This window comes from Protopterus annectens, chromosome 5.part1 (assembly GCF_019279795.1).
Source record: "Protopterus annectens isolate FY-2018-M chromosome 5.part1, PAN1.0, whole genome shotgun sequence".
NCBI classification, from domain to species: domain Eukaryota; kingdom Metazoa; phylum Chordata; order Ceratodontiformes; family Protopteridae; genus Protopterus; species Protopterus annectens.
In genome coordinates this window covers 95,314,750-95,327,127 of record NC_056736.1, presented here as the reverse complement: position 1 = coordinate 95,327,127, position 12,378 = coordinate 95,314,750, and positions in this window count along the sequence as shown.

Genomic DNA, 12,378 nt, shown 5'->3' with positions numbered 1-12,378 from the left:
CCTGAGACACAGTCTGAGAGCTCCATAATGTATCTCTTCTTACAGACCAAGAAGGTATGTCTCAGGTTATTTACACCTGTATGGACTGTGATGGAATCACACTGGAGCCTGTAGTGTAATGACAGTTTGGATATCAAAACTAGTTTTCTATTCCAAAACAGATTACAAGCTAAATTACTGATAAGATAATGAGCTATGAATTCACCCAGGTAAAGTAACAGATGAATGGGGAGGTTTGCGCTGTAGCTACACCAGTAAGAGACATCTCAAGAGATATTCAGGTCACTGTTGACAGTCTAGTGGGACACAGAGGTGCAAGCATCTGGGCCTGAGGAAACCTGATGTTGGGTTAAAAATTAATGGGACATTAAAGAGCATGTCCGTGACCAAGGTAACGTGCTAGTGTTATTAATATAAATATCAACATGTGTATTTTTAGTAAACTGATATTACTGAGCATTTATATTTGTTAATCTTGAAAACAAAGTAAAACCTGCATGTGAAACAATAATGCTGAGGTTCAAGAACAGTTGCAGAAATGACAACAAAGCTAGTTCAATCTAGCACAGTTGAACAATGTCCTACTATTATGAATACTTGAGCTGTCCTTTGATCATTGATCCAAAGTTAAAACAAGAGGGATATTACATATACAGAAGTCTGCATTCAGAGGACTGATGTGCACACATGGGTATGTAACTTCCAGGCACTTCAGTGTTTGAGTGGAGTAGTGAATAAAGCAGCACTGAAGCACAGCTGTAGTTCTGTGCACTTATTAATTTTTATAGAAGTTTATCGATGCTTGGGATGAATACACAATAGATGATTAGGTAATTTGCAAATGGCAGTTTTATTGTTGTGCACTGGTAAACTGCAGGAAGTTTAAACTGGCCTGTATATCAGCTTTCTAGGATAATCTGAGCTATGAAAATAGTAATTCTCAAAAATTGTAAACAAAAACAGGTTGCAGTATTAGTAAAGGTAAAAAATGCACAATAATTAAAAGCGCATTATGTAATCCTAAAATAAAAGTTATGGGTAGGACTCCAAATGTTTTATAAAACTGTCAAACATCCCAGCAGCTAATGGACTTTAGTACACAGATTTATTTATCTGCAAAGACAAATTTTAATGCAAATGGAACCGGCTATGGTATCACCACATATTCAGTGTGCATTTTCTTTCAAAAAAAAAAAAAAAAAAAAAAAGAGGTATCCAGTGTAAAAGTAATTATGTTGAGGACACCAATTCTATTAATCTATGCTGTTCTTCACTACATTGGAGATTCCTTCTTTCATCATGCTTTAGCTGTAATGCTAGGCTGCCCATTACATTTTTGAGGGCAGTGAATAATTCAACGTCCTGAGGGTTATAGTTACAGTGAATGTGAAGTAATATGTACTAATTTTAAAGCTGTATTAATCGCACAGTATTCCTTCTTCTTACAGGAATAGTGACTCTGGATTTGTCAGGGGTGTGAGAGGCACACCACCACATCTCAGGAAGGGTGAAGAAAATATTTTACTCATAATGTTTCATAATTTGCTATATTTGGGGAGGAATTAAAGGATTTGCAGGGCTCCATTCCCATGGCATAAAAGTGGTCTCACTTGGTAACTAGAAGTGATGAACTAAATGGTCAAGCAAGGGGACCGAGACAAAAAATGATGCCCTTCTGAGTATCTGATAAGGTGACAACCCTAACTGTAATATATGCAGACTCTTCTGCTACACAATCAATACATTTTCAACAACTCCATCATAACAGCTCTAAAGATGTTATAATTCCTGCTAAAATTTACCTTAATCAGGACTTCACTTGCTTTCATCAACCATAATATTAAATATTCAGTAAATATGATCTTCATGGCTAGTTAGCATATACTTGTTAAAACATCCATTTCAGTGTCAGGGTTCAGAGTAAGACCCTTCTTGAGTGAGATCCCAGCCACTCCCACCCCCCAAAAAGGTGCATCTTTTTTAAGTTAAATTGCAACATTCAACTCAAACTGTGGGTGGAGTGGAGCTCCATTGTCAGCATTCTGTAATCACGTAGCAAACAATTTTCCCACTGGTAAGAAAGCTTGAAAAAAAGTACTCGTTTCCCCGGAAATTCTTTTCCTTTTACATGTACTGATAATAAGAATCTAAGTCCTCCCAGTCCAACTGGCTGAACTGTGTTAGACTCTGAAAACATAGCCATGTAAGTGATGTGAATAGCAAAGATCACATCTCACTCCAACAGTTTTATGCAACATGCACTTTACCCCATTAAATGTCCAGTGGACTGGACACCATCCAGGTACAGCATGAAGTAAAGCATTATGGAAAGGTACTTTGCAAAAAGAGGAAACTGTCGGTTTAGGATTATTTGCTAACTCCACAGTAGTAAATAATGGACTTTTGGTAAATTGCAGCTAGACATATATTCATCTTTCATTGTGCCATCCTTAGATTGTTACAAACCATTTTGCATTCCATAAATTCAACAATAAAATGCAGGTATTACAATTCTGGTATTTAGAACATTAACTGGCAAAAGATTTTACAATTACAGTCATGTCAGACAATGCTTGATTATCAATAGAAGCAGTTATTTCATTTGAAACACAAGACTTAGCAGATACTGTAAGACATTACTTCACATAACTTGATTTCTTCTGATATAATTAATTCTGCACAGAATGTCATCAATTTCATTCACAGTTAAGTCATCAACGCAAAAATTTAGAACATAAAAATCACGCAATACACTCTAAGCATTTTTATAAAATTTGGTCCAAAGATATTAATGGCAGTCTATCACAGCTTATACTGAAGGTATGCCATTGAGATGAGGTACATTTACAACACAAACATAGAGAATTTATAAACTCTTAATTATATCAACTTCCTATAACACTGCCAGACAATACTTCAGACTAATTCACAAATTCTGATGTTAATTTGCTCTTTCTCTAGAGACATATTTATATTCAGAACTGTTATACTTTAGCAATAATCCATGATTGGGTGTGGGTATCACAGGATTTACCCAAGGTTGGTGTGGTCTGACCATGAGGGTTAAGCTCTTGTGATCAAAGACGACTGTGGGTAAAATTGTATGACACTCCCATCCAAGACAGAGTTATTGCTATTACAAAATAACGATTTAAGAAAAAAATTGCTTACCTTTACTGACGTATTGCACATGCCTATGGAATGCACATCAGCACACTTGCACAATACAGTGGCAGGGTGCAGATATAGAGGACCAATATCGGTTTGCCTTTATGTATTCTTTTTTTATTTTATTAGTTAATTAGTTTATTATATTTTGAAACTGTAGCAGCATTACTGGAACTATGAAGGACAGGGCAAACATATGAAGAAAGTAAGGGACATTCTACTAAAGTCTGGACAGATGACAGGTAAGGTGAAAAGCATTGTGATCTTTCTTATTAAATAGTACTGAACCTTTTAAATGTCCACAGCTTTGCAAAGTATCTGGATTTGTTTCTCATATTTTGCTCTATATATATATATATATATATATATATATATATATATATATATATATATATATATATATATATATATATATATATATATATATAAAGATCACTTTTAATTCATTTTAACAGAAAGTGACCGGACTTCTTTCTATCAATATATGCTCAGTTTAATCAATGTTGTTGTGTCTTCCGGCTTATCCCGGTTAGGGGTCGCCACAGCGGAACTCCGGTCCCCTAATGTTTGTTAGTGGATTTTTACATGCCGAGTTACAAGCCCTGACACACAACCTTCAACGAAGGCACGCCCATTCACGTATGCCTCCACACAGAAGACGCTCTAGTTGAGAATCGAACGGGACAATGTCTTGCTGTGAGGCGACAAAGCTACCGCAGCACCACTGCCGCGTGTTCAGATTTACAACTGGCATGCTGGTGAGCACATTTGGAAATACCAAGGACCTTTTATTGTATAATGTATCAAAATAAATTGCAAAAAAAAAAAGAAGAGTAGATGGTATGAGAGATTTTCACTTTCTTAAATATCCAAAAAATTATCATTTCTTTAAATGACGGAGATAATCTTTAAAGATCTCCTCTACTTCTTCATTCGGCTGATCCTGTTAGGTGATTGTTTCCATTTCGTCCTGTCCTCTGCATCTTGCTCTGTCACACCAACCACCTGCATGTCCTCTCTCACCACATCCATAAACCTTATCTTAGGCCTTCCTCTTTTACCGTTACCTGGCAGCTTCATGCTTAGCATCTTTTTCCCCAATATACTCTGCATCCCTCCTCAGCACATGTTCAAACCAATGTAATCTTGCCTCTCTGGCTTTGTCTCCAAACCTTCCAACCTGGGCTGACCCTCTAATATAGTAATTCCTAATCTTGTCCACCCTCGTCACACCCAATGCAAATCTTAATATCTTTAACTCTACCACGTCCAGCTCTGACTCCTGCCTTTTTGTCACTGCCACAGTCTTCTCTCTAGAGCACATCTCCACCTCTCCAGGGTCTCCTCCACCTGTTCCCTACTCTCACTACAGATCACAATGTCATCTGCAAACATCATAGTCCACAGGGACTCCTGTCTGTTCTCGTCTGTCAACCTGTCCATCACCATTGCAAATAAGAAAGGGCTCAGAGCTGATCTTTGATGTAATCCCACCTCCACCTTAAACGCATCTGTCACTCCCACTGCAGACCTCACCTCTGTAACACTACCCTTGTACATATCCTGTACCACTCTTACATACTTCTCTGACACTCCCGACTTCCTCATACAATACCACAACTCCTCTCTAGGCACCCTGTCAAATGCTTTCTCTAAGTCCACAAAGATCTCCTCTACTAATTCCATAAATAAGAAAAGCCAAATCCATTCAGTACTCCTTTCAATTTCCTCCCGAGTATTTGTAATTTCTACTGCTCAGCTATACAGAGCTCCTTTTTATTCATTACTATACATACCTTATTCTTAGAGAATGCACAGACTTACTTTCATCACTACTTCACACCCATTCACAATATTACATTCATCCCCGATATTATTATCATGGAAAAGGTTTAAGTTGCATGAGAAATTCAAAACATATATTTGTTGCTACAAAAGGTTGGTATGACAATTCCCATCCCACAGTTCTGCCCCATAGCTTATTATTAGATATAATTTTGCCTTCATAACTATTACTAGTAGTTTGATTACCAGTTTCACAGTGTTCTTTATTGAAATTATGTAATTTTGGCAGTTTTCAATTATAAAGCAGTACCAGGCATATGTTGTTAATTTACAAAGGAAATAGCAGAAACAACATACAGTGGCCAAATGTGTTTACCAGCATGAGAAGAATACAGAAATATAAGACACGTGAAAAGTCAGATGAAATTCTAACATTTAAAAATGTCCACATTAACCCCAATTTAGATGTTGCAGAGTGTTCATAACAAATGCAAACAACTCAATCCATCAATGCTTCAAGAGTCATGCGGGGATCTTATAGCAATTCCATGAACAGCCACTGCCATCTACGGGATAACAAGACAGGAAGGAAACCAAAATATATTCCCATGCCCTTCTTCTGCATCACACATGCAATACCGGAATTTACGTATTTGACAGAGTAAGACATTTCTTTTGAAAGCAGATTAAAAACATGCACCATATGGAGCTATAACCATTTCCCCATAGCTCTTGCCATAGCTTTTAGTACAAAAATCACAAACAAGTAATCAGTTAGGCAATGGAAAAACACAAACCAAGAACCAAAATAGCTACTATTTTTCCATTAAAAAATTACAGTACTCCACGTTGAAAAAAATTTGACTTTTTGATAAAATCATTTAGCACATTTGTCCTAAACATCCATCTATGTTCAACTGTGTCCACTTTGGTTCTAATTTCCAGCAAGGAAAGAACCATGCAGATAGGTTCCTACTGCAGAAAACTCAGCATATTACATATCATTAATGGATACCCTAGGCCTCAAACAGAAGAGCACTGCATATGGCTGAATCAGCCAAGTAATTATTATTTTGGTTTTGTGATAAGTACACTTGATTTCTTTGTCACTCACTCCCCCTTACCCCTGCACAGCTGCACTGTGCACAACTACTACCAGATTACACAGTGAGCATGAGGCAAGCTGAAGCAGGGCATTACCTCTGGGAAGACTGGAATTTTTTTTATGTTTCTGGCCCCACCCTCAACTCCACTCCCAAGCCTGGGCTGCAATGATTTCACTCTGGTATATGAATGTGTGCTAGCACAAGCTTATCTTCCTCTGGACACCATTCCCTTGCAACACAGCTACGTCCCTAGTCTGTTAAAGTGCTGCCTTCCTAGCTAAAGACTTCTGCTTCCAACAGAATGGGCACACTGACGTTTCTCCCCCAGTCTCATCCTCCAGATTACTCCAGTAAGACCAGATCTTTACTCAAACTCAGATCTAGTGGGTAGCACTCAGGGCTTCTACTATTTGCCCAGTTTGAAGTACTTAAACTGATTCAGGCTGTTTTTAGCCTTGCCTACAGCGAAGTACACAATAAATAAGCAACTACAGCAGACATCTTTACATTTCACATTATTAATAAAAAGAATCCAAACTAAGATTTGGAATTGTTTTGTCCTTTGAAATAGAATCGTAACTGTCTATGAATATCCAGCAGGTGGAGTTTGTATTCCATCTCGTTAGAAAATTAGGAAAGAACACAGGCAAATTGATGGTCTGATTGATATTGGCTGGTGATGACACCTTAGGAAGAAAGGATTGATTGATCCGAAGGCAAACCCTATCTTTGTGAAAAATAATGTAAGGAACTTTGATGGACAAGGCCTGTAGTTCTGAAACCCTTTCAGCAGAGGTAATAGCCACCAGAAAAGCTGTTTTCCAAGATAAATATTTCAGATCTGCTGTAGCAGCGGATTCGAAAGGTGGAGCGACTAAAGCTTGAAGAACAATAGTAAAGTCCCATGGGGGGAACAGTATCCTTGACCGGGGGGCGTAACAAAAAGGTGCCTTTAATAAAGGCTTTACACAGCCTAGAGGAGGCTAGAGAGGCAGAATTCTCAGTCAAGTGAAAATGAGAAATGGCAGCCAACTGAACCTTGACAGTACAAGAACTAGCTCACTTTTGAAAAATATCAGCTAGAAAAATCAAGAATGGTGGAAATAGGAACCGTGAAATGGTCTAAACTTCTTTGAGAGCCCAAAAGGAAAAACATTTCCACTTGCTGAAATAAACCTTCCTGGGCGAAGACTTATGAGCAGCCACCAAAACAGATCTGAGGAGGATAATCCAGAAGTCCTAGCAATCACGGGAATTGGAGCAGCCAAGCTGTGAGCTTCAAACTGTCTACATTCGGATGAGGCAACCCCAAAGGGTGTGAAATCAGATCCTGAATGGGATCCAAGATCCACGGAGGAGCCAGAAGGTGAGACCAAAGGAAGGCAAACCATACCTAGCGAGGCCAAAACAGGCCAATGAGGATCACTTTCCTCTCCAGTCGATGAGCTTTCTGTAGAAACCACGGAATAAGAGGTAATGGAGGGTAAGCATACAGAAGACTGGGAGGCCAAGCATGAATTAGAGCATCTCTGGGGGACTCCCCAGGCAGGGGGTTTAAAAACTTGCTGCACTTCATGTTGGAAGGAGATGCGAAAAGATCGCAGCAAGGTTGACCCCACTCGCGGAAGATCTGTTCCACTGCTGAAAGATTCAGAGACCACTCGTAAGGCATTACAATAGTCTGACTTAGCGTGTCTGCTAGGATGCTGGACCATCCTGGCATGTGCATTACAATGAGAAAACGACCGGTGGAGATCGCCACACTCTCAAGGCCTCGTGACAATGGGGGTAAGATCTGATCCTTCCCTGTTTGTTGTTATACCAGACCACAGACATGTCTGACTGAACTGCAATCGTTCCCAGAGGAAGAAAATCATGAAGGGCCTGCAACGCTAGAAGGACCGCCCTCATCTCTAGGACATTTATGTGCAAGCTGGTCTCTACAGGGGGACAACAGCCCTTGGATTGTCCTGCCCAAACAACGCCCCTCCACCTGATTTGGGAGGCACCCATGGTCACTGCGGCTTGGGCCGGGGCTGGAACAAAGGCTTGTCCCTCCAAAATGTCTGGAGAACACATCCACCATATGAGGGATGACCGACAGACTCTACGGAGTTGAATTGGATATGCCAATGGCAGTTCCAACAGGGACCACTGTACAGGTAGAGTCCACTGTAGGATTCTCATGTGTAACAGAGCACATGGGAGAAGTGTTATGGTCGCCACAATAGAGCCTAAGGCCCTCAACACTGATCCTGCCATTTGGAGAGGAGAGTGGCAGATCAGGGAGACATGTATCCTCAGGTTTTGCACTCTCTCTGAGGTCAGGAAGATTTTGCACTGTAAAGTATCTATCCTGGCGCCAATGTAGTCTATCGTCTGTACAGGATCTGGGAGTGATTTGGATGCATTGATTGTGATCCCCACATGCAGTGCAAAGATCAGGAAATAATCCCTGGTTTGGGAGAGTAGATGCCTGGTGGAAGCAGTGAGGAGCCAATCGTGCAGGTACAGGTAGACCTGAATCCCCTGAAGCCTCAGGTGAGCCACTACCACCGCCATCACTTTGGTGAACACCCTGGGGGCTGTTGTGAGACCAAAGGGTAGGGCTCAAAATTGGTAATGATTGACTTCTAGCCAGAAGCGGAGAAACCTCCTGGAGCTTCGGTGCATCTTTATGTGATAGTAAGCATCCTGGAGGTCTAACGAGCACATCCAGTCACACTCTTGCAGGTATGGCATGATGGACTGTAGTGTGGCATGATGGACTGTGACTATCTGGAACTTCTCTTTTGCAACGGACAGTTTCAGGGTAGAAAGTTCCAGAATGAGCCTTAAGTTTCCAGTTTTCTTTAGCACCAAAAAGAACCTGGAGTAGAAGCCTGATCCAGACTGATGTGGGGGGATGGTTTCGATGGCTCGTTTTTCTAGCAGCTTGGAACTTTCCTGTGCTGCTGCCTCCCTTTGCGTGGGCGATACGTCCAGGTGGTGTTTGGGAGATTTGGGGGGACCCACGAAGGGGATAGAGTATCCTCTGGATATGATTCGAAGCACCCAGTGGTCTGCTGTCATGGATTCCCATACCGCTACGTGCAAGGACAATCATCTCCCAACTGCCTCCAGAGTACAGCAGTCGGGCCACCCCTCAAGGATGCTCCCCGGGGCTGTCTCGGAAAGAAGAAGAGAAGAGTGCCCCGGGAATATTGTGATTTCTGGAACCACATCTTCTTTTCCCCTCTCTGGTTACAGGAAAAGGACTTTTGAGGGTTCGAGAAGCAGATCCCGATGGCACACAGTGTCTTCCCATCCTTCTCACTCTGTACTAACATCTCTTTGACTGTCTTACCAAAGAGAGCAGAGCAGTCATAAGGGGCGTTGGTAAAGGACACCTTCAAAGGTTCCAAAAATTTACCTAATCTGAGCTAGGCATTGCGCCTCATGGACACGTCGGACCCAGCCACCCTAGCCACTCCTTCAGTAGCATGTGAAAGGAGTCACATGGACGTGGAGACTGCTTTCAATGTGGCCATCCTCATGGAGAATGAGACCCTGTCCTCCTGTGACATGGACTTGGGGGGAGACTCCTCCAGCTCCTTTACCAGGTCGCTTTGGAGTCAAGTGACATGGGCCAGGTAGTTCAGTGCTCTAATGGAAAAGGAAGCTGAAGCATAAACCCGCTGCCCTAGGTGGTCCATCATCCATGACTCTCAGTCAGGAGGGTGAACTGAGGAACTCTCCTGGGCAAGTTCCTTCTTTGTGGTTGCTGCTACCACCTTAGCGTTTATGGGGGAGCCATTGTTCCATGATGGTTTATCTGTGGGAGGGCTCAAAATTTTGTCGGGTCTTTTTGGAACTGGTTCCATGGTGTCCGGCTCCTTCCATGCCCACGAGGTGACCAGGTCCAGCAAAGGATCTGCAAGTAGATGGGCCCATGCCAAAAGCCTCCAGGAACATGGACTCATCATAAGAAGGTTTGAGGGCAGACCAGCCTCCCCGCTGGCATAGGATTTCCATGAGGTCTCCAAAGGACACATCCTCGGGAGGTGACCTAGGGGAACCTTCTTCATCATCCAAGTCTGTATCCTCTGTGAGGGACTCGGGGGAGTCCAAGTGCCTCCTCTTGCATGTATGCTTGTGAGGCACCTCTCCGGTGGGGCTCTCCATGGGGAACTCGCAAGCCACTTGTTCCTCAGGGGGAACTGTCTGGGGCTCCGCAAGCACGGGCTGTCCCCCTGGTAAAATGAGGGGGGATGAATCATAGCAAGAGCCAAGTGGGTCTGGGTGGAGTCTGAGGGGCCAGTCAGGGGTCTCGATCCAGCAGACAAAACCCTTTCTACCACATCGAATGTAGAAGGAGAGCGAACCTCCTGAGAAACCAATAAGGAGGCTGGTTTCCCCAGGTCTGAGAGAATCAGAGCCGGGCCCGAAGTGGATGGAGCTTCGAGTGAGGGAAGGTGGCATGACAAAGGTGGAGCCATGAAAAAAGTTCCACTCCCTCGGATCTGACACCCAAGCTCTGGCTCCAAGAGCGGCTTGGATCTAAGATGGTCAGATCAGATGCACTCCAGGCAGCTGTCGGCATCAAGGAAGCAGGTACCATCAGTGCCGACCCCCTCACTAAAGCCATCCTGGGATCCGAATACTCCAAACCCGATGGACAGATTGGAGAAGGAGATATCTGTTGGAAAAAGAAAGTGAGCTCCCCCCTCCTGAGGGAGAGGGGACTGGCAAGACCCCCATCTGGATCGGAGTACAAATGAACCTCCTCATCATTTTATCCATATCGACCTCAGACAAAGACCGGGTGGACCTCGACGAAGCCACAGACTCCGACCTTGCGGGTCAGGGGACCAAGGCCCTAGAAGCTGAGCATGTCTCCCCCAACTCTGGGGAAAACCTGAGAGATCGGAGCTGAGGGGAGTCTCAGATCCTTAGCATCTTGACTGGTGAAGGGACTCCGCAGACCTATTACGTTTTTCTCTCGACTTCAACTCTCTCCTTCCCTCTGCCCCTTTTCTGCTCTGCTTCCACAGACTTTAGCAGAGGAAGCAGAGTCCCAGCCTGGGAAGGAGGAGAAGCCAGGGGAAGAGAAGAAGGAGAGGCGGCCAAAGCAGCCACTGTGCCTGAAGCCAAAGATGAGGCAACTGTCTCAGAAGGGGGGAAGAAGGCCTTTCAGGGCCAACTTGGCCTTCCTGTCTTTAATGGCTCGCGGGTTAAACCTCGCGCATATAGTGCAGTCTGTGCTCAGATGGGCCATGCCTAAGCACATAACACACAGAGTGTGGCCATCCGCAGGGGATAAGAGGATAAATTATGGCCACACTCAGTGCATCTTTTGAATATAAGCTTATCAGCCATGGTAACAGAAGAAAGAATAACTGAAAAATGAATGTTATTTCTTTCTTACAGAACACCACCAAATAACCACACTTGCACACAGAACACACTGAGTGGGGAGGGGAAGCAAGATACACACAACTACTCTAAACTAACAACTCTAAAAACTAGAAACCTGATGCACCAGGCGAGGGGAGGTGAGAGGGGAACCTACAATATCACTATCTAAAGATTAGAAAGAAAAAGAAGATATTTTAACGTTTTTAATCCACTTACAACCTGGAGCTCTGGAGATCATGATGCTTTAGCTATTTGCGGCAAATAAAATCTGGGGGTTGGAAGGTAGTGGAGGTGTCTTCTGGGTAAAGGGAGGAGCTTGGAGATCGGACAATATACTAGTAAAGTTGCTGGCTCGGAACTGTATCCGGTATCCCACAGGTTGAAGACCAAGTTAAGTAAACTACTTCAGATCAAATCTTTGCAGTGGTAGTTTTTGTTAGATTCTAGGTCTTAAACTGGATTTTATAGATAACAATAAAAACAGGAAATACTTTGTAATGTTTTAAATACAACTTCCAACAGCTCACTAACCAGTGAAGCTACACACATACTGTCAGTAGCATTTTATTCGTCCATCGGTATGTTTTTATACGAGGCTAATAATTTAAGTCTGCATTACTTGAATGTTGAGATATTCATAAACATATGAAAATTATGACAATGTAAATAAATATTATGAAAAAATCCAGATATGGTGGTGAGCTAGTACTGTGACCTATTGGTAGGTATTGCAGAGTCGTATGTGTTTTGGGTACATGTCTGTAGGTGCATGAATGCAGCTGCATTATACGCGTGTGTGTGTGTGTGTGTGTGTGTGTGTGTGTATTACAAACACACACACAATATATATATGTATGTATATATATATATATATATATATATATATATATATATATATATATATATATATATATATATACAC